This window comes from Tenrec ecaudatus (assembly GCF_050624435.1).
Source record: "Tenrec ecaudatus isolate mTenEca1 chromosome 5 unlocalized genomic scaffold, mTenEca1.hap1 SUPER_5_unloc_6, whole genome shotgun sequence".
NCBI classification, from domain to species: Eukaryota; Metazoa; Chordata; class Mammalia; order Afrosoricida; family Tenrecidae; genus Tenrec; species Tenrec ecaudatus.
Window position 1 is genome coordinate 189,518 of NW_027457604.1, and position 22,150 is coordinate 211,667.

Sequence of the window (22,150 nt, forward strand, 5' to 3'; positions counted from 1 at the left end):
CTCTGAGATCGGTTCTCCCTTTCTACATGCCCTTCCCTCCTGGTGTCGCCACTCCCACAGCTGGTGTTGAGGGGTTCGTCTGTCCTAGATTCCCTGTGCCTCCAGATCCCCACTGCACCGCTGTACATCCTCTGGTATAACCAGGTCCGCAAGGCAAGGTAGGATTGGGGTCATGATGATTGGGAGGGGAGGAAGCGTTCAGGAACTAGAGGAAGGTTTTGAGTTTCATTGTTGCTACACTGAACCCTGAGTGGCCCATCTCCTCCTCACTACCCCTCTGGAAGGGGGTCCAGCTGTCTACAGGTGGGCGTTGGGTCCCCATCATGCACTCCCCCTCTTTCACGGTGATGTGATTCTCACCACCACCCCACCTTTGATGTTGGAGACCTGGTCTCCTCTGTCCTTCATGATCACCTATGTTGGTGTGCTGCTTCCGTGTGGGCTCGGTTGCTTCTGGGCTAGATGGCCGCTTGTTTGCATTCAAGCCTTTAAGTCCCCAGACGCTATATCTCTCAGTAGCCGGGCACCATCCGCCTTCTTCACCACACTTGCTTATGCACACTTTCGTCTTCAGCCATTATGTGAGAGAGGTGATCACACAATGATTGTTTTTGTTCCTTTGTATCTGCTACATGGTCCATTCAACACCTTGTATTCGCTTAGGCCGTGTGCTTCTTCTCTGTGGGCTTTGTTGCTTCTGAGCTAGATGGCCGCTTATTTGCCTTCAAGCCTTTAAGACCCCAGACGCTATATCTTTTTTTGATAAGCCGGGCACCATCAGCTTTCTTCACCACATTTGCTTACACACACGGCTGTCTTCAGTGATCATGTCGGGAAGATGGGTATCCTGCAATGGCTGCTTAGCAGGGCGAGGTGCTATTGTATTGGGGGATTATGCATGAGGAGGCCCAATGTCCATCTGCTACCCTACTACTGAACCTATAAATATATGCATATAAATCTATTGCCCCCATAATCATAAATATGTTTACATATGTACATGTCTGTATTTAGGCTTCTCTGTATGCACTTTGCCTCCTACTCCTTTCCTCTATTTCCTTTCGCTTTCCTCCCGACCCATTACCATGTTTAGCCTTCATTCTGGATTCAGTAGTTCCTCTCAGTTACCTTGCTCTTGGTCACTCCCTTCCAGTCCTCCCCTCCCCTCCCTCCTCTGGTTTTGAACCATTCGCTGTTCCCTTGTCCCTGTGTTGGGTGACACCTCCTCCCTTCCCCTACCTCCCACGCTCTCATGTCCCTCCAGGACCGTTGGTCCTGTTGTTTTCTTCTCTCATTATTTGTCCAGCCTATCTTGTCTAGGTGGACCTGCTGACATAGTAACACGTGCATACAAATGGATATGACTTTGACTGCGCCCAAGTGGCCCATAAGAACATGGCTTTGACAGAAGCAACATCGACACGCTGATAAGCAGAAAAGCCACTAACATACAAAATTTACTGGGTAAAAAAACAAAACAAGTTTAAAAAGACTAAACAAAAAGATAGCAAATATTAAAAGAAAAAATTGCTAGTAGTTCAAGGTCCTTTCATTGGCCTTTAGGAGTGTTTTCTAGGTGTAGCTTGTGAGGTGCCACGTCCTGGCCCAGAAGACCATCCTTTCTACTCCCTCGGGCTCCCTTTGCTCTGCTTCCTCCGCTGCTCCATTGCATGTCCCCAGTGTTTGCCTCAGTGTGGCGGGGTCAGCTCAGTTGCCCATCCCCCATTGTGTCTCAGGTGCTGTCCCGTGTAGGGCCATGTGTTGGTGCAGGATGTCATATCTCGTAGTGTGGTCAGCTGAATGGTCCTCTCTGTATGATGGGCTCTTCTAGCTGGTCTATCGACTTTGGGCTTGGTGGACCCAGGTGTACTCCACTATGTCCTTTCTCCTTCTTTTGTTTCAGCTTCCTTCTGGATGTGGTGTGGTGGGTCAGTTCCTTTCCCACTCCAGACGATCTATTTTTGTTTTCTGTGGTATTCCCTTCGAGTGTGGGGGTCGGCCTAATTCTGGTTTGGGCCGGCTTGTCGTCCAGCCTCTTTGTGTAGACCTCTGTACTTTGCGTTGTCCTCCTTGTTTGGTGTGTCGTGTTGGGGTCCGTATGCATGTTCCAGATCTGTGGGGACATAACCGATACTCTCCCCCGGGTGGGTTAGTACCCTGCCCCCCATACCATCCATTCGGATTCTCCCCCTCCCGGTTCTCCCTCTCCCTACCCCACTACCCCTTCTTTATGCTGGGCTCTTATGTACCTCCCTAGGTGTGGCCTGTCCTCCCTCCAACTATCTATGCTTCCTGCCGTTTATTGTGGGATGGATGTTTATTCTTCTATTTCTGTCATGCTGATTGTACTTACCTCAGGGGACTCATGTTGTACCTGTCCCTTTGGGTCTGGCTTACCTCGCTTAACATAATTCCTTCCAGCTCTTCCCATGAAATAACATGTTTCATGTGCTCATCGGTGCTTTTCAGTGCTGCATAATACTCCATTGTGTGTATGTGCCAAAGTTTGCTAATCCACTCGTCTGTCGATGGAAACTTAGGCTGTTTCAAAATCTTTGCCATTGTGAATTGTGCCGCAATAAACATTGGAGCGCATATGACTGGTCGTGTTTTATTTGCTGCTTCAACCGGGTATATGCCCAGTAGAGGGATGGCTGGGTCATGAGGTAGATCAATTTCCATTTTCTTTAGGTATCGCCAGATTGCTTTCCACAGTGGCTGTACAAATGTACACGACCACCAGCAGTGGAGGAGGGTTCCTACTTCACCACAGCCCCTCCAACACTTGTTGCTCTCTGATTTACTGATCTGGGCTAGCCTCAGGGGTGTTAGGTGGTATCTCATGGTTGTTTTGATTTGCATTTCTCTTATGGCAAGGGACTTCGAGCACTTTCTCATATGTTTATTGGCCATATTGATCTCCTCTCTAGTGAAAGTTCTTCTCATTTCTTTTGCCCACTTCCTTAGGGGGTTAACTGTTTTCCTCTTTTTGCAGGTCACGATGGTGTTGTAGATTTTAGTAATGAGCCCTTTGTCTGATGTGTCATTACTAAAAATCTTCTCCCAGTCTGTGGGTTGCCTTGTCACCCTCTTGGCAAAGTCTTTCGAGGTGCACATGCATTTTATTCTTATTAGATCCCATTTGTCGATTTCCAATTCACCTGTGTGTGTCCCCTTCCCTGTTGCAGTGAGCCTATGTGCTCCCTGGGCCAGTACTCTGAGATTAGTCCCAATTCCCTCCTTAATGGTCCTGATGGTTTGGGGTTTGACTTCTAGATCTGTGATCCACCTTGAGTGTATTCTTGTGCATGGGGTGAGGTAGACGTCTTATTTCAACTTTCTACATGTGGATATCCATTGTTTCCAGCACCACTTATTAAAGAGGGCATCCGCTTCCCACTTGACATTTTTGGAACCCTTGTCGAAGATCAGTTGTCTATATGCTGATGATTTTACTCCTGGGCTTTCTATTCTTTTCCACTGGTCTGAGTGTCTATCATTATGCCAGTACCATGCTGTTTTGACCACTGTAGCTGTGTAGTAGGCATTGAAATCAGGTAGGGCGAGTCCTCCAATTGTGTCCTTCTTCTTGAGGAGTTCTCTGCTAATTCTGGGTTTCTTCCCTCTCCATATGAAGTTGGTGGTCAGTTTTTCCAATTATTTGAAGAAGGTTGAGGGTAATTGGATTGGTATAGCAGGCCAATACATTTCTAAGGGTTATGGATTCTACTTCAGAATCGTTCTCAATCTCAATCCCAGGGCCCTCTTCACCATTGCTGGCTAGACCTGTTCACCTCTTGCCATATGTGTGTGTGTGTGTGTGTGTGTGTGTGTGTGTGTGTATCACACACACACACACACACACACACACACACACATATGGGTTTATTGTAAGTCTGGGTCTGTAGGTTTCTCGGGTGGGAAATGTCTCGGTCCTTGGCTACACACTAGAAAGAAATTCACACCAAAGCCTGGTTGGTGATCCGAGTGGGTTTATATACAGGAGAGAAGAAGGTTCCGGCGTTACAGTAAACTGAACACGGGCACCCTCATGACACTGCACACCCAGCCCTGCTGAGCGGAAGGCAGAGAAGCAGCTGAAGGGAAGGTTCCAGCCTTTTAAGGGCTTTCAGCTGTGAGACGTCAATTAAGCTCTCCTGGCTTGGCCTTGAATTGGTGCATGCCCTTTAGCCTGCATTGGCTTCCAACCTCCTGTAGGGGGCCCCCTAAGCATGGAGAGGAACAACCCCTTGTCTTGCTACCTAACAGGTCTACATTCCTGTATGGTTACATTGAGATGGAAGTAGCCCCTTTAGACAGCCTGTGAGGTTCACCAGGAGCCACAGGCCCCAGCGTTCCCTGTTACCACCTTAAACCTTAAACTACTGTTGGAGTTTATATTATTTGTGCGGGTCTGTGGACATGGAATGTTTCCATGCCAGACCCTGAAGTTGCACAAATAAGCATCCAGAACAGAACTCATACAGGCTCTAATAAGATGCTCAGATGCTTCTTGCTAGGATGAGAATTCATCGAAGTTTGTGAGCAGTTCAGATCTTGTAAGGGAGAACAGGTCAGTAGTGTATCCAGAGAAGAGAGCAAAGGTCAGGGGAAAGGGAGGAGGCCCACAGACATCTGTGCTCTGTGTTTGGCCACAAGACAAGAAACCAGGTCTCCCTGAAAAAGAAAGCAGAACAGCAAGTCCCTCGGAACTAGGACATCTTTAAACCTGACCTATACAACACTCGGCTCAGGGAGGCGCCTTGGAAAACCGTAAAAGCCCGAAAAGAGGGACAAGGAGGAAGCCCAAGTCTTTGGTTTTCCCTGCTGTGCTTTCAGTGTTGAAATGTCTGTGCATGGAGCCTTTGAAATTTCAGAATCAGAGAGTGGATTCATAAGCCAAGCTCCTGCTTTATTCTTCAATGCATTTTAGCCCAACTCCTCCTTGGTGACACATGTAACAGAAATTCTGGACTTAGGAGCCACTTGGTCCTTGGACACTAGGAGATTACAGTGGAATCTGAAACAGGGCTCTAACCACCAACTGGACTGGCCTAGGAAGCCCAAGTATTCAGTCTCCCAAACACCAACCTCCCGTTGCTCTTCATCTGCCTCCACCTTGTTCAGCTTTAGTTGTCCGTGGAAGCGTTTGGCACCCATCTGATGCTTCAGAACCCAGAAAGGTAAAACTGGGATTCAAATGAAACAAGATGTGCCCGGGGCTCCTCATGGCATTTGTCACCTTCAGTTCCCTCTTCGGACGCAGATGTGGCAAGGTTCACAAACAAGCTTTACCAGAAAGAACAGCCTGCTTCCAAGTGAGAAAAAGCCCTTTACACATGAGTTCCTGAGGTCAGCCCAGCCCTGTGCGCCCCCCACCCCTCCCAGAGTCCCCTGCTCTCCGGCGAAGCATTAAAGCAAGTGGAAGCAGAGATTTGCTCAGAATAAAAAATCATTTTTCACAATAGCATGCCACATTCTGGATGGCAATCACGGCTGTACAAACCGTATCCATCCCCAGTCATAATGTTGCCGCCTCAGTGACCACACACACACATTGTGTGGCGAGACTCAGAGTCTATTCCATTTGTGATCAATTGTTTCCTCCCTCTCCACACTTGGCACTTAGGAGACATGCTCTCTGGAGGCGATTAAGGCTTGTCTTGTGGCCAATAATCATCTCCTACGCCTTCCTTTCCAGTCACTAATTTGATGTCTTCACTCAAAGAAATGCCCATAAGTTGAGGTTTCAGAGGAGAGCTCCTTGAGCTCCCCAGACAACAAGGGGGCCGAGTGTCACCGTCATTATCCTGAGCTGGGAGGGAACACTAGTGTTCCGGAGGCTGGGAATCCGTCACTGCCTGCCCATCGCACAGACAGAGCAGGTGCTGGTTATAATTGCTTCTAGACGTCCTGCCATGCTCAGTTGAACGTCAAAGCCATAAACGCTGCCAGACTACAATAAAACTGGAGTACGCAGACATTTCTGCATCACTGCCGGGTGAAAATACACTGAGTGGAGTTGGATGAGATGGCAGCAAGCGCTTAAGGAGGGGGTGCTGTGGGAATACCAACAAGATGACTGCCAGTCTCCGTTTCCTCCTCTCCTCTGCTTTGTGTTTTCTTTCAGGACCAGAAGAAATGATGCATATGTAAGGATAAAAAATTTTCCATTTCCAGAGGAGTTTTCCACCCCCCAATCTACCCGCAGCCTCCTTTGAGCAAGCCAGTAAAAGCTTTTTTTTTTATTTTTTTAAACCTGCCTTCTCACTATGGCAATTTCCGGAGCTGCTATGTGGCTGTGTTTAAAAGTCTCCCTTGGGATCCAGAGTGCAATCCATATCACAAAGGCATCCTCCCAGTCCCAAATAGCAATGCAACCTCAATTCAGAAGGTTGTTCTTGTTTCCATAGACCCAGAATGGAGTTTAAGCTGTTGATCTTGACTGTGGTTGTCGCGTCAGCCTCTCATGGGCACCTCATGGGCAGTGGAGCAAACTGTGCCTATCTGTGCTACCACCAGGACTGGGAGAGGAAGCCAACAGTGGTGGGCCATAGGTCAATGTGTGGATGGGGATGATCAGGTCTTTCTTCATTATTCTGTTTCAGTCTGGAAACACCACTGAAGCCTGCTCAGTGTCATAGCAACACACAAACCTTCACTGACAGTCTCGGGCACATTGGCTGCAAATCAAACCCGGGTCTTCCCGGTGAAAGTCGATGAGAGGTCTACCACTGAAGCACCGTGGCCCTCACCTCAAACCAGGGCAGTCATTTCCGGAGTTCAAACCAGACCACAATGCAGGATGACTGAGATTGCCACCAGAATCTGATACTGATGCAGAAAAAAACCTAACTACCATTTTATTGACTCCCAATAGGACAAAGATCTGCCCCTTTGGGGTTTTGAGACTTTAAATCCTTACAGCAGGGGTCGCAACCTGTGGGTCGCGACCCCTTTGGGGATCAAATAACCCTTTAACAGGGGTCATCCAATTCATAACGATAGCAAAATTACAGTTATAAAGTAGCAATGAAAATAATTTTATGGTTGCAGGTGACCACAACATGAACTGTATTAAAGGGTGGCGGCATTCAGAAGGTTGAGAACCATTGCCTTACAGAAATAGACAACCTCATATTTCTCCCACGGACGGGCTAGTCAGTTCAAACCCTTGACCTTGCGATTAGCAGGTTAATGCATAGTCCACTACACCACCAGGGCTCCTAATGATATAATAAGAGATACTATTGTTAGATCTCTCGTGGGAGAAATATACCTCAGTCCTTGGCTTCGCGAGAGAAAGAATTCACTCCGCAGCCTGGATTGTGATCCAAGTGAGTTTTTTGAGAGAAGAAGTTTCAGGTTTACACAGGCACCTCAGGGCCCCTCACCCCTGCACAGCTTGCCTAGAAGCTGCTGGAGAGAAAGTCACTACGTGGGCTCCAGGATCCTGCCTTTTCTTTCTTTTCTTTTTTTTTGAAATCGTTTTATTAGGGGCTCATACAATTCTTATCACAATCCATACATACATCAATTGTGTAAAGCACATTGTACACTCACTGCCCTCATTATTCTCAAAACATTTGCCTCCACATAAGCCCTTGGCATCAATCAAGTCCTCATTTTTACCCCTTCCTCCCCGCTCCCCCATCCCTCAAGAAACCTTGATAATTTGTGAGTGGTGATATTGGGAGGGTAGCGGGAGGGTGGATTGGAAAGAGGGAACCGATTACAAGTATCTACATGTGACCTCCTCCCTGGGGGACGGACAACAGAAAAGTGGGTGAAGGGAGACATCGGAGAGGTCAAGATCCTGCCTTTTCAATTCCTCCATAGGGAGGCATGGTTGATGGTCCTGGTCAACCCCATTGGCTGGATTGAATTCACCTGGCCCAGATGGGCCAATCCAGATGTAACACCCACCTAGGTGTACCACCCCTTCCTGGCCGGAAGTTTGAACCTGAGCATATGTAATGGATGACCCAGTCCCTATGCTAAGCTACCTAACAGTATTTGCAAGATGCCGAGCAATGTTCTAAGCTTTTTGTATATAATAATTCAATTATTTCACTTAACAAGACTATGTGTGGACTCTATTCTTGCCTCATTTTACAGATGAAAAATCAGTGGCACAGGATGATAAAGTCATGAGCCTATGACCACACAGTGAGGAAGTGGAAAGGAGAGATTTGAACCCAGGCTGCAGAGCCCATGCCTTGGGTGCCTACAGCGCCACATAGGACAAAGGAAAGCATGGAGCAGACTCGGCATAAGACCTTAGGGAGTTGGGAGGACTGTGCATGCATGTATGTGCTAGGACTGCATGAGAGTAGCTGCTACTCAGATCCAGAAGAGAATACAAGGCTATTGCAAAAATTATTTTTGCCAAAAGAGGGTGGAATTCTGCATCTTGTGCGAAATCCCCCAACCTGCACATGGCACAGCTACTTCAGAAGGTTCCCAACAATGTGTGCTGTGCGGCAAACCAAACTGAGCTCAGGGGGAGCTGGTCTGCGGGTTTTGTTAGCCAGAAGGTGAGCAGTTTGAACTCACCAGCCACCACTCCAAGGGAGAAAGAGGAGGCTTTCTGCTCCCATGGACTTACAGTCTTTGAAGTGGCAGAGAGCATTTCCAAGCGGCCTATGATTAGGATCTAGGAGGGTGAGGGTGGATGGAGTTGGTTGAGACCTGGCTTCAGGGCATTTCCCAGAAGGGCTTCCTGCAGTGACTCTGCCTTCAGGAATGTCTGGTGACCCTGAGGGCAGCAAAGTCCTAAGCACACTCAGGCAGTGGTTCTCAACCTTCCTAATATAGGTCCTCTTGTTGTGGTGACCCCCTGACCATTAAATGATTTTCTTGCTACTTCATCACTGTAATTTTGCTACAGTTATGAATTGGACGAGCCCTGTGAAAGGGTCATATGACTCCCAAAGGGGTCGCAACCCACAGGGTGAGAACCACTGCACTAAGGGTTCCCCTTCCGGGCAGCTCTACCAGTGTCTGATGTGCATAGTTCTGTGAGGTGAGAGAAATGAACTTAGTGTCTGCTTCTGGTGACAGTTGATGTGGGTGGGCTTTCTCCCTATGTCAAATCCCTCTCAAGCCATTTGTCACCACAACATAAAGCAAGAAGAGGAGGCAGCATAGCAGGACGGCAAGCAGAACAAAGATTGAATAAACACAATTCACTTCAATCATGAATCGGGTGCCCTTGAGATGTGAGGAAGACCCCAGTCTAGTGACATTAGATCAGGTTTAGGGATTGAGTGACGGGACCCTCTTGGCTCCCCTCAGCCCCTATCTTGCTTTCCCACTGACCCTGCCCCTTACCTCGTGATTGGTCCTTATTCCAGCATGATGGTTGGTTTCATAATCACGACATGTGGGAATGTGTTAGTCGATAGGTTATACAGGCACAGTCTCTGGAATGGGTAAGTGAGGAGGCGCGACTGGTGACATGACTGGTGGAATGGATCATGTGAAGTGATTTGAGATCGTTGTTCAGACCTGATAGGTCATCCAGGCCTCTAGTTGATCCTGGCAGTACTCTAGTTTAAGGAAACAGAATGTTAGGCATTTAAGTCATATTTGAGCTTAAATTTTGAGCAATAGGCTGTGGCTCACAGTGAGAGTCTATGTGGAGACCCTAAATCCATTTTGAGGGGCCACACATTCAGCCACCATTGAGTTCCTTCCTACTGCTGACTGGCAGTAGAAAGCTTGTCCATCAGGCAGTGTGCTTGCGTCCACTCCCCGGGCCAGACTCAGCGATATACGGTCGTGTGCACATCCCAATGAAGGTCCCGCTCATGCTCTCACAGGCCCTCCCGCAACTCCATGAATTGATCCGTCTTCAGGGACAGTTTTGTGACAAAGGTGTTTGTTTTCCATGTCTCATTTAAGCTTTCAGGAGCTCAGGTGGTGATGCTGGATAGTGTTGGACTATTAACAGCAAGGTCGCTGGTTCAAAGCCACTAGTCATTCCACAGGAGAAAGATGAGGTTATTGCTTCCTGTAAAGGTAGCAACTTCAGGATCCCTACACAGAGTCACTATGAGTCAGAGTCAGCAGGACAGAATGGGTGTCATTTTATTTAAGTAACTGTGGCTGTGGGTCCTTCCGACACCATTGGGGCCTCATGCGGATGCTCTCCTTCATCCAGAACAGCGGTTTGTGCCTTTTTCTTGTGTAAAACATAGCAAAGGAGTTCCTAATAAAATATAGTTGAATTGGGAGTCTTTTTTCCCTCAAACAAAGTAAATCCATAAATAGAAATGAGACTATGGTGCTAATAACCAGTTGGAGAGTTGAGAGAGCTGAACTCTCAATCCTGGTAGAAACCCATTGTGACTTTAAAAACTTGCTCAAGGTCATCCATAGCCTATGAGGTTGAGTTGAGCAGACACAAAACAGATGTGTTGGGGAGTAATTGTGTACATTAAGTAAACAATTTATCTTTCTAAAGATTCTGTCTAAAACTTACTTTAAATAGTAAGTTTTCCCCTGGGCTAGGGAAAGGTCAGGGAGCTTAACCCCCTAGTATCCACCCCCTCTCAGCATTCATCACGTTAGGCCAGAGGAGCCAAATCACACCCACTACCCAGGGAGCACTGCTTCCAAAAGCCCATTGCCTGTGCCGGGGCAGAGGGCAGGTACCCGGACCAGAAATGCTGACGGAGTGGAACCAGCGGGCTCAGCCCCCAGCTTCCTGAGAGAGCAGCTGTGATGGTTCACTTTTGGAAAAATGTCAATGCATGACTTGGGCAGCACGAAAAGCAGATGTGCAGAGGTTGTTCGCTGTATTCCAGAAGTTCCCACACTCTCCGGAGGCTCCTTGGCTCAATGGCAGGAAGCCGTTGGTGGCTTCCACCTTCAATCCCAAAAGGCCACTGCCGTCCAGTGGATTCCAACCACAGTGACCCTATATGGAGTTTTCAAGACTGTAAATCTTCATGGGAGCCAGCAGTCTCATTGTCCTCCTTGGGACAGGGAGCTAGCAGCCCGTTTCACCTCCAGCACCCCTTCCTCTCTAATTCTGGATCCAGTCCCTCCAAATATCCTGCCCTGCCCTTGTCTAGGCTTCTTAAATGCGTTCCATGCTGCTTATGTTAGTCTGGGTGCCTTAGCGAAACAAATCCACAGAAACGCGTATGTATAAGAGAGAGTTTTATGTAAAGGGTGAGTGCACATCAAGAAAACATGCCCACATTTGCTTATGCACCCGCTTTGTCTTCAGCGATCATGTTGGGGTAGGCTGGTGTGCTTTTTCCATGTGGGCTTTGTTGTTTCTTAGCTAGATGGCCCCTTGTTTATCTTCCAGTCTTTAAGACCCTGGACACTATATCTTTTGATAGCCGGGCCCCAGGGTGCTTAACCAATACACCACAAGGGTTCATTAGCATGTGACTTATCTCCTGCCATTCACACTAGATGCTCAAAATAGCAGGAAACCAGGTTTCTCCTTTGTGGACACACCAGGTACTGACAGAACCAAGAACAGAGACATGCTTAGTTATATATCTTGACTATCATTAGCATATTATATGCCAGGCAATCTGTAAGCCTTCGCTCCCCTGACCTCTCACAGCCTCGGTAAATTGAAGCTAATAAAAGTAGTGCTCTCACAAGCTTGGTAGGAGATTAAACAACTCACATAAGGGTACACAGCCTATCAACGAGGAGGCGAGATGAGGCAGTGTGTGGCTGCTGAACCCACACCCTTCACAACACCTCCATTAAAATGACTGAGGGCTATGAGGAACCAGACAGAAGCAGGTTCACAGCCCAGATTGAGTCAATTTAACTGCCTATTGTGCCTGACCCTTCTATCTCTGATCTTAGAAATGGGTTAACAACAACAAAACACTGTAGAAGAAATGTCCAGCAGATGACAGGCACGCGATTAAACAACAAAAAATAAATCACTTAAGTTGAAATTCGAACTCCTGGAAACCCCTCACATGCGTGCAGAGGATTGGGCCCCATGTGGTGTTTCCAGTGCCCCCGTCCTTCCCCCCTAAAATGAGCAGTTGATATGGTAATGCCTGGATTGTCCCAAGCCCCAGACTGTGGAGAACTAAAGGAAAACCCAGCATTATGAATCTTTGAGCACAGCCCTGCTGGGAAACCGCCCTGCAGTCACTTGTTGAAGACTGGAGGAGGGACAAGAGTAGGGAGAAGAACGAGGACTGAATGTGACACATAAGCAGGGGTGGCCTACATTCCATAAAGGAAAAAAACTCAAGGTCTGCTTTTCTGGTGCCGGAAAGTTAAAACCCATCTGGTGCAGTTGAAAAGGTGTGTGTGTGTAGTGGGGGGGGGTGTTAGGGAGGAGGGGCGATGAGTCCAAAGGATGAACTCCATCTGCAATTGTGTCCTCAACTGCTTTCCCCTGCTAGCCACACGATATTTGTGGCTGGCCTGCCCTGCTTTTGTTATCAAGCCCAGAGAGGGCAAGAGACTAGCTCGAAGTCACACTGCAAGTTGGCAGCAGAATCAGGCCGAGAACTCTGGATGCTTAGAAAGCTTCACACAGACCTGAGAAAGTACCAAGGGAAGACCTGTTTGCTAACTGGGCAGCACTCACTGCATGCCAGCGCTGTTCCAGTGCCCCAGCCAGGGCATTGCTCCCTGTGTCCGTGTGTCTTCAGTGATGCACACAGGTGACAGATTGGCTTTTAATAGCATGCTTGGAAGGTTGAGGCCACCCAGCGGCACGTAGAAAGAAGGGCCTGCAAATCTACTTCAGACCAAGCAGCCTTTCAAGACCTTGGGGAGCACAGTTCTTCTTGGACACACAAGGAGGCCAGGAGTTGAAGTTGATTCCATGATGTAGTTGATTCCATGGTTCCCGGTTGTAGCTATACCTAGAGTCACATCCACATTCATGTTTATATCTCTTCACTCCATGGGGTGTTCATGGCTCCAACTCTTCTGAAGCAGACCACCAGGATTTTGTTTAAGAGGCCTCTGGATAGGTTTGAACTGCCAACCTTTTAGTTTGTAGCTGAGTGCTAAACAACTTGTGCCATGCAGGGTGCTAAGCTCAGAAACTCAGTCGGTGCTTCATGATCTCAGTTGGAATTATAGAGAGGGTCAGTGATGACCCATTGACTGCTGGGTAATTGTTGATGTAGTCTCCCTGTGCAGACATGTAAAGTACCTGAAAACTTAAAATCCAACTCATTGAGTGCATCATCCTGCCGTGCGCCAGCCTAGCAGCATGCTCTGCTGGGGACATTTGGCCATGCCTGGAGACATTCTGAAGAAGGGAGTCCCACTGCCATCTAGTGGGCTGAGACCAGGGATGCTCGCTTAGCATCCTGGTGCAGGGAACAACACAGCCCCACAAGAACGATGTTGGTCAAAATGTCAGCAGAGCTGCCACTGGGAAAATGGTCTAGTCCAAGCGCTGACCTTCGTAGAGGAAGAAAGCCAATCCAGAGCAGCTAAGTGACCTGCTGTGGGTTGCACAGCCTGATTCCAAGCCCAGTACTATACCCAAAGCTGTTACCACGCCCAAAATTAAACAGCAATAGCTGCCCAAAGGCCTCTTAGTTTGAGGACCAAGTAAGACAGTAAATGAGAAAGCCCTTTGACAAATGTGGCATGCTGCACAAACATGAGATGTTATTACCCAGGATCTTTTGATATATGTAAATAGATCTTGTACCAGGTCAGTTAATTTTCCAACTGCTCTATCTGAGCTTTCAGATGGCAGCACCTCTGTCCAACCCAGGAAAGGACTCCTGTGCAGGCTGAGCAGCCCTGGAAAGCCTCATGCCTGGCTTCTCCCACCCCTCAGCTAATCTCCAAATGATTAATAAGGGCTCTCACTATGTTGTGGCTCCCAGCTGACAGATACTAGGCTATCAATGCATTCGTATCACCTCCTTCATGCCAGAGGGACTCAGTTATTCGAGGGGTTCCAAGGAGGACCCAGCCTGAAAGAGAAACGGGCGAGAGAGAGGAGCGAGACCAAGCAGATTCTTGTCAAGGTCTGAGTTTATTGCTACACAAGCCTCTCTATAAAGGGTGAGGCAAACAAGGGAGTTCAAAGGGGAGATAAAAAAAAGGAAGGGCGGGGGTGTAGAGCACACAGGGCAGGCGGCCGCAAGTCTGCAGTTGGAATGTCCGGTGCTGGAGCAGACAAGGGTGGGCCATCTGGTGTGTGTCAGGGTAAGATAAGGTTGAGGTGACGTGGCTTTAGCCCTGCTGGGCAGGCAATATGGCCTTGGTTTTGTCAGGCTGATTATGTCCGGTTCCCAACATGAGAGAAGCCAGGAATATCTCCTCTCACAACTGTGCAGCAAACGAGATCAGATCTCCCAATCTGATTTTCAGCCCTCCTGTCTTTCCAAGTGAAGTGGATGGTCCATTTCACGTTGTCTCAAGTCTTTGCACATTGCATGCCAACATTGCGACACAGGGCGCGGCTGTGGGTCTTAGTAGACAAAGCCCCCACCCAGAACCCTGCCCCCAGAGCTCCTTAGTCACCCTTCACAACGCAGGTCCAGGCCGGGCTCCACACTGCAAGGCGATCAACCCTGACCCTCCAGTGTGGCCGTCCTCACACGCTCCCACATCCACCTAGAAGGACTGGAGATGAGAGATTCCGGAAGCTCCCTGCCTCATCTGCCTCCCTCCCCAGAGTGACAGAGCAACTGTAACTGATTAGGCAGGATGCAGCCTCATTCCCAGTCCCCACCCTCTCTGGGAAAGCAGGGCTGTCTGGCACCTCATCCAAGGCCTTTCCCCTGTGATCTCATTACTGAGTAGCTGCTCCTCTACCACCCACCTCCGTCACCTCATCTAAATACAGGGGAGATGAGTATGTCTTCTTTGCTGCTCCTTCCCTGAGTCCACCCCAGGAGCTCCCTGAACAGATCATCAATCACTTCTCATTACACCTGCAGCAGCCGTCAGATACTGCTGAACAGAGACAGGCGCCTCCCCTGCTGCTGCCAGGCTCCAGTGCACATGTGCACACACACGTGCACACACATTGTACAGGCCCACTCACATGGACACACAAGCATGCACACCCATGTGCACAAACTTTGTTCAGAGGTGGGAATTCTGCCCATTTTAGCCTCTAATATTGCAATCAGAGAGTGATAGAACAATGAAAGATGAAGGTGGATGAAGGAAGATCTATTTATTCCCTTACTTGTTACATAACCATTCAGGGCTCTTTTTTTATCCATACAAACACACCACCACCACCATCAAGTAGCTGTCATGTATGCAGTGCTGCCCTATTCAAGGCGGTGCTGAGTATGTGAGGAGGATTCTCTCTAAAGCACAGCTCTGAGGAAGTCTGTCTCCTTCGCACTTTTACACACGCTGGGAGAGGAGCCTGCAGGAGGCTCCGTGCGTTGGGTGAAGCCACACGATGAGTGAGGAGACCGAGTGTGAAGCCAGGGGAATGAGAGCGCAGAGTTCACCACTTCACCACCATGCTGGTGTGCACAATCGATGAAAGGGTGGCTGCCAGCTGCAGGACAGAAAAAAAGTAAAGCATGTAACTTGTGGTTTTAGCTCTGGCTTACTTCCAAAAGGAATTGTTTTTGTTGTTCTAAAAAGCTTTATACCAAAAAAAAAAAAAGTAAGAAAGCTTTATACCTCTATAAAAACAAAAGGCTACTGCTGTCAAGCACCTTCAGACTCAAGCCAGAGGAGAGCTCTCCCAGTGGGCTTCCAAGCTGTAAATCTTCACAGAAACACAGTACCTCCTGTGGAGTAGCTGGTTGGTTCAAGCCAGCAACCTGGCAGTTAACAAGTATGTCCCTTGTACCTGTAATACCTGTATAAAGTGTATTAAATATGAACTACTCCTGGTGTGTAATTTTAAATTGAATTATTGTGCCTGGAACTTTTTTTTTAATAGCTAAGAATGGTGAAATCAGACTCCTTTAGATGTTATGAGAAGAATAGACACTACACAGGGCTTGGACCCAACCCAGCTTAATTCAAAGGAAGGCAGATTTATTTTCTTCTGCTTCCCAGAAGGTTCCTCAGCAGAACGTGTGTTAAACAAAATTGTTTAGCTATGGAAAAGAGCAATCTCCTCTTGGGAAGATTCTGGTAGAAAGGGGCTTTGGTTACATATCCAGCTCAACCCAGCCCCAGAGCCCTCGTCATGTTTTATTTTGTTTTGCCCTTGACACTGATTGTCTTGGGAACTGTGGCCCCCGAGCAATGGCCAGGAAGTCAGGTCTTCTTGATGTAAATCCTCTAATATCCCCTACAATGATTTTCAATGCCAATGGTAAGGCCCGCCTAGTGGCTGCCACATGCCCCTGAGCAGACACGTCAGAGCAGATGAGAGCATGAGACAGCATTTAAGAGAATGGTAGGCTGGCCTTGACTTAGCTGTTTGGCCTCTCCTCAGAAGTCATTTGTGACACTGACTGTCATGGGTTTCATTAAGAACAAGTCAATCTCTACCAAAGAAAACTGCAAGGTAAGAGGACTTTCAGCTCCAGCTACATATGTCTCCAAACTTACTTACATATTGTCCTGTTTTCAGAAGAAAAAAAATTTACTCAGTGCCTCCCGGGCAAATAAAAACTTTGGTACTACAACCTACAATCCCAGATAAAGTGTAGGTATCTGCTTTGGCAGCTCCCCTGGATGGAGCTGCTCCAGTAGCTCTCCACAAAAACCCTGTGAAGAGATGATCAGGCAGGATAGCCTAGTCTGTTCTGCAGAAAGAAGCTACCCCTGGAACCTCAGTGGCTTAAAATCTAGAAGTTTATTCTTGTTCATGCAAATTCTGACACTGGAAGGGCAATTCTACAGGGTGTTTGTCCTGCACACCGTCCGTCAGTGATTCGGGCTGCTTCACAAATATGGTGCCACCAGATCAAAAGGTGGATTCCAGGTCATCACAGAAGAGGAAGAGAGAAGTGGGGGTTGTGGATCAGTCTTTACATGCTTTGACACTTTAGTTGACATAGATCGCTGGATAGGGCTGCTTATATAAAGGTTATCAGTTCAAACCACCTAGCTGTACCACAAAAGGAAGGAGTCATCTGTTTTCATAAAGGGTACAGCCTAGCCAACCTCATGCAACAATTGTACTCTGTACCACAAGGGGTGAGCATGAGTCAGAACTGACTTGAAGGCAACAGGATTTGGGTTTTTTTTGTTTGTTTGGTTGGTTGGTTGGTTGGTTGATTGGTTTGGTTTGGTGAGTGGGAGGTGGTTCTACCTACAGCATATTAATCTGAAGTAGTCACTTTAGGTTTTTTTGTTTGTTTTTTGAGAGATGTGGAAAAGCTCATTGGCTTTAATGGGGAGTTAACTCTGCCGCAGACGGCCTCCTCAAAATTTCCCTCCCGCTTCAGAAACTAGCAGAGATTTTCAATGAAGGAGCCTGCTGGCACCCGCTGGACATCTCCTTGCAAGGTCAGTCCTTTGGAGCCATTGGGAGGGAGAAAAAAGAGACTTTTATTCCTGTAAAGAATTCCAGCCCCAGAAATCCTGAGGGGGAAATTCTGCCCTGTCCTCTCGGGTCACTATGAGTCCGAATTGAATTTATGGCTATGAGTTGAGTTGTAATTCCATTCACTTACTGCTATTGACAGGTTGCTAGATTAGGGCTTGTCTTCCCAAATGCCAGCACTAAACGAAATTGAGCTGTCCAGGCCACAACAAAGGGGTTGGAAATACATCAGGCACACTCATTAGACACCTATGGCAAAATTCAGAACTGAGCATGCTCTGACCCAAGTCATGTAGACCCAGGTGGAAGGTCCACCTGGTCATACAGAATAGGACTTCACAAAAGTGCACCGAAATCAACCAATACGATCGACCAATGTCCTCCAGTGGTGTTGGGAGGTGATAGAAGTAGGCCTGGGCTCCTTGTCACCCTCCCTTGTTCACGTGCTCTGCAAGTGGAGGGTGAGGCCCTTGGGGGTTCCTGCCGTGGCTCCTCAGCTGGTTCTGCACTCCTGCTCAGGTATTCCTCCCATGAAACCGCCATATTCAGCTGCAAACTTTCCCCACCCCTGCCATGCAGCCCGGCGTGCTTTCCGGAGATACTGGGGACTTTTGGGGACTGCAATACCTGAAGCTTTCTTCCATAACATTCACTTGGATTTACAAAACTGCTTCTGCCATATGAATTCTTTCAGCGTTGCTAAGCAAGAACTGAGGTCAACCACCCCAGAAACCTAACACTATCAAGTCAATTCTGACTTATATCAATCTAGGGGGTCCTCAAACTATGGCCTGCGGGCCGCATGGCCCTCAGAGGACATTTATTCAGCGCGCCGGGTGTTTTTGCCCCGTTTTTTTAACTTCAAATTAGGTATGTGCAGTGCGCATAGGCATTTGTGCATAGTTTTATTTTTAAACTATCATCCGGCCCTCCAGCGGGTTTGAGGGACAATGAACTGGCCTCCTGTTTAAAAAGTTTGAGGACCCCTGAAAGGACAACGTAGAACTATGCCTGTGGGTTCCCGAAGTTCTAAATCTTTACAGGAGCTGAGAACCGCATCTTTCTCTGTGAGCCACTAGCGGATTCCAACTGGCCGGCCTCATGGTCACACACATTCCACCAGGTTCCTTGAGCCTTAACTTGATAATTTAATGAAATGATACTTCTCCAAGTCACACTGTATCATGGTCTATAATCTTGCTATTCTAATATCAAATTTAAAATAAGGAATATAGTTAAGCTCCAAATCCATAAGCAATAAGATCATTGAATCTCTTTGGACACTATTACTTAAAAAAAGAAAAAACTCTGTTCAATTATTTTCAGCACAGAAAAGCTTCCAGCGTTTACAGCTTAGTATTTAATTGCTTTTTCTCTTCTTCTTTTGCATTGGTGAATCATTTTGAGCTTATAATAATGTCAAAATAAATAGTTTCCAGAGCCTCCAGGCATTCACTGTGTAATGATCATTTAAAAGATTTCTTGGTTAGAGGGTCCTCAAAAGAATAAAAAGCGTGTCCGCATCCCTGGTCATTTCTATATTCAAAAGAAGAAATTGCTCATCAAATGCTACAAGCCAATTTCTTTCTTCAGCCAAACTGCCCATTTTAGCATCACTGAATTAAGCAAATGGTTCTACATTTCAAAGTCAACAATGATACTCTTTTCCCTTTAACACGAGCATCTTAAACAGCTCAAAAAGTAGTCGAGCTCTTTATTATGGCTTTTCCTGAGAAAGCTGTTTCGTTGTTTATTTTATTTATTCATCTAGACTTTCATGTTAAGATTTGTGTATTTTAAGTTCTGCTAGTCAGGACATTTTAAACGGAGCCAGATTTTTTTTTTATACTTTGTCTTTTAAAATATAATGAGACTGAGCAGTACATCCCTTAATAAAATATAAAGTCTTCCTATTTCTGTTTGTTTGTAATTTCCCTAAGGATAACTCTTAAAGTAGTAAAACCAAAACCCCCCATAATGAATTACATTTGGTCTACTGGGGGTTGTGGCCAACCTTTAGATAGAAAAATCCAGAGACTCCCTTCTGCATCTCCTTTCCCAACCAAACCCCGGTGGCTGGAGGCCGGAAGGAAGAAAGAGGCTGGGCTGCTGGGGCAGGGTGGGGAAGGGGTAACCTTGCAGATTATTTCAAATTCTACTCTGAAGGCAGAAAGTTATCCAAATGAGATAGCTAGAGATTCACTTCCTTAGAAAAAGATTGAAATTAATGTGTCCCTTAGAAAAGCCAAAGGAAAAAAGTCGTTATTAATTTAGGCAATTGAAGAACTTTGAAAGCCATGTCTAGTACATAAAAACACCTGTCCCTAGAGCCCATCGGCCTAGGAAACTGAATTTTTATAACATGTAAAATAAAGGAAGGTCATTTCTTAGACTTGCTCAACAGAAGATTGTCATTTTAAACCGGTTACTGTAATGAGAAGCTGGGTTTTCGTAAAAAGGACTGAATGCTTGAGTCAGTGTGAAATGAAATTAGAGATGCATGTTCTGCGCATGGCAGCATTTCCGGAGGAGTCTGTGTTCCCGTGACTGCTCTCAATCTGTCTCGTGCCTTCTGGGAAACTCACAGCGTGGTGCCCACATCTAGTCTCTCGGACTTTCTTGCCAGCTTTGGAAAGGTGTTGAGTCTGTTGGATCTGCTGCACAGAGACAGCATGCAAGTGGACCCTTCCCACATTCCTCAGAGAGCAGCCCCCCAGTGTAAAGCTGTGGGTGAGGTTTGATGACCTTTGCCCCTTCATCATCCCGCATTCTTTGACGGACCCAAGCGCTCCCCCGAGGCATTACCGGAGAAGCAGCTACCCCATAGTTTCCAGATGGTGGGTATCAGCCTGTGTGCTCATTGGGATCGCCAGAGAGCTGTCCAAAAGACATCTTTGTCCCATCTCCACTGAGTCCGATTTTATTGGTCTGGAATGCAGCCTAGGTGCTTGGATTTTTTTCTCTCTCATAAGTTTTTATTGTGAATTGGGTGAAGGTTTACCAAGATCATCAGTTTTTTATTCAACAATTCATACACATTGTGTTTTATGCCACTTATTGCAATCTCCACAATATAATATGACTTATTCCACTCCCTACTTATGTCTTCTGTTTCCCTTCCTCCTCTCTTCCTACCCTTCTGAACTTGGGCCTTGGATTAATACTGCCCTTTTGAGATCAAATGGTTTGCTGTTTTCAGGTTTGTGTGCCTCACTTGAGTAATTGCTCCCATTATAGACCAATCTATTATTTGGCTGAATATTGAACCACAGGTAGGAGTTCATTTTCAAACTTAGTGAATAAGGACCATCATTTCAGAGGTTCTGTTAGTCCCTATCCAGCCAATAAGCCTGGTCTCTTTTATGACTGTGAATTTTGCTTCACTATCTAGGACCTTTTGATGTGATCCCTTTCAAAGAAGTTGGAATTGATAGTTGGAGATCATCTAGTTATTCTGTGCTCAGAGTCATGAAGTCTAATGTTCATGTGGTCCACTCACCACTCTTTCCTCCAGAGTGAGGGTGACAATACTTGCCACCTAGATGGCCACTTGTGAGCTTCTGAGATCCAGCTGCTACTCACCAGCGTGGATGTCGACCATAGTCTTTACAGTCTAGGTAATGACAATTGTCCTTGGTGTCCTTCACAACTATAATCCCCAGCCCCCAAGCCCAATAAAGCACTCCCTCCAGTTGTTCGGTTATGCCTAAGGAGTTTTGATAACTTCATCTTCTGTGTGCTCCGGAATATTCAATTCCCTGGATGATCAGAATGGTCAGTCAGGGCTCAGAATCTTGGTGTTAAGGCTCCTGGTGAGATCCTGGCACATCAGACACAGAGGTTGTGAGGCTAGAGGATGGGCAGAAGGGGATCATACTGAGTCTAACAAGGAAAGAAAAGGAAATGAAGGATATAAGCAATTAAAAGCAAGCGCATAAATAGATACAAATACACAGATGGCCCTTGCAACATTATTCCCAATCTCGCAAACGTGTCAACGGTCTAAATACCCATCAATAGGTGAATGGATAAGTCAAACATGTTGCCTATGGTATATACAATGGACTACTACTCAGCCATAAAGAGAAATGAACTCTTGACACAGGCTACAAGAGGAATGAACCTCATAAGCATTATGCTGAGTGAAATAAATCAGCTTCAAAAAGGACACATTTTGCTTAATTCCACTTACAAGAAATATCTAGGCTAGGAAAATGAATAGAGACAAACATATCCCAATTGTTTCCAGGGATAGGTAGGAAGGTAAGTATGGTTGTTACATAATGCCATGTCAATTGGACAAATAAGTGAGGTGGAGTCTTTCTTATACCTATATGAGTGTCCTTGGATTTATTTCTCTAGTCAACCCAGCCTAACCCAGTAGGGCCTGGAGGGGAAGTGCCATCCCTGAGACGATACTGAGCTTCCATAAGGGTGATGACATAATTTTGGAATGGGTAAGGATGATAATATGAACAACATGCAGAATGCCACTTAGTTATAATCTTGTAGAGCGTGGAAGTGACGAATGTTTTGATGCATGTATATTTAGTACGATTTTTAAAGAGTGTACGCAAAAGAGCAATATGGCAAGTCTGTGTTGCCATTTGCTGTTGCTCAGCTAAAAGCGATTCGGGCCTGTGTAGTCCAAAGGGAACCACAGAGGCTCAGGAGGAAAGCTGGTACCATCTCCAACTA